A 1,340-nucleotide genomic window follows, 5' to 3' on the forward strand; every position below is an offset into this window, starting at 1 on the left:
TTGAGGATTCGAGTCCTTTATATATACACGTGTAAATTTAGAAGCATAATAGTAGGCGTGTGTGTGCTAGCCGTTGAAGAAAACGCTGCAATCATTGATCACTTTGAAATAAAGACATTTACTACACGCCTTGATACTCGATAACAAAAAAATCTGATCTTGAAACTCTTGGTGTACAAATCACCTGTAATTAATAAAAAAAAAGTTACAATTTATCCAGGGTCCATGGTAAAAAGATACATGAATAAAAAGGAAACAAAGAAGTATAGGTCTCACATATATATGAACAGAGAATGTGGGGGCAAGTGTTTGGTTTGCATTTATGACTTTGCTTGTCTTTTTATCAACACACCACCTCCTTCTACCTCACACCTCTCTCTCTTTATACATCCTCATTCTTCACCATTTTCACACACTCACACACCATATTCTCTATCCATTATTCATACATATCCATGAAGAATATATATAATAATCACACAGGAAGATCTTTCTTTTGTGGGGAATGTTGTCTGGCTCGAGACCACAAGAAAGCTTCAATCTTTATAATCTTTATGTTTCATAATCACATAATTGATCAATCTTTGTTGATCAATGATTAAAGATTAGAATCTTGTGTTGTCGGACCAGGCTTCATTCCCCTCATGTGTTCTTCCTTAAATTTCAAGAAAGTTTGGATCTTTCTGCACCTACACACTTTGTTTCATCAACAAGATTCAAAATTGTTAGGTGGGTGTGTTCAAGTTTCAATCTTTTTAAAGTTTTGATAAAAATCTTGTGATTTTTGTGTTTCTTGTGAGCATAATTTGGATAGATGATGAAGAAGAAGATTGGTGGATTCAAGATTGTTAGGTGGGTGTATTCAAGTTTCAATCTTTATAAACTTTTGATTATCATTTTGTGATTTTTGTGTTGTGAAGATAATTTGGATAGATGAAGAAGAAGATAACCAATGAGTGGTGGTCCATTTGTAAAGGCAAAACCTTTAAATGCCTTGGAAGGGGAGGTCTTGGGTTCAAGTCCCACTGACGACAGGAATAAAAGAAATTTGCCGTTAAAAAAAAATGAAGAAGAAGATTGGGGTAATGATGAGTTCTGAGAATCTAACAAAATTCCAGAAACAGGATGCTAAGGTTTTTGTTTTTAATCATTGCTACTCTAAATCATGATGAAATTAATCAAAAAAGGTTTCTTTGTTTTGTGATTATTGATTAGATTGTCAGTCTTTTAACCCCTTGTTTTGGCATCATGATGAGTTTTCAAGAATGTGGTATGTCTGTTTCTGTTCTCACTTACTCTCATTTTTCTACTTTTTGTATTGATGTTATATTTGACTTGAA

At 33.4% G+C, this 1,340-nt stretch overlaps 1 long non-coding RNA gene across 1 annotated transcript; it reads left to right on the forward strand.

Moving 5' to 3' along the window:
• Positions 1-294: 294 nt before the first annotated feature.
• LOC110864491 lies at positions 295-1,340 on the forward strand. The gene is made up of 2 exons (XR_002549854.2): positions 295-852; positions 921-1,340. It is a non-coding gene; the product is annotated as an uncharacterized LOC110864491 (long non-coding RNA).

The sequence above is a fragment of the Helianthus annuus genome, chromosome 6 (assembly GCF_002127325.2).
Source record: "Helianthus annuus cultivar XRQ/B chromosome 6, HanXRQr2.0-SUNRISE, whole genome shotgun sequence".
Lineage (NCBI taxonomy): Eukaryota > Viridiplantae > Streptophyta > Magnoliopsida > Asterales > Asteraceae > Helianthus > Helianthus annuus.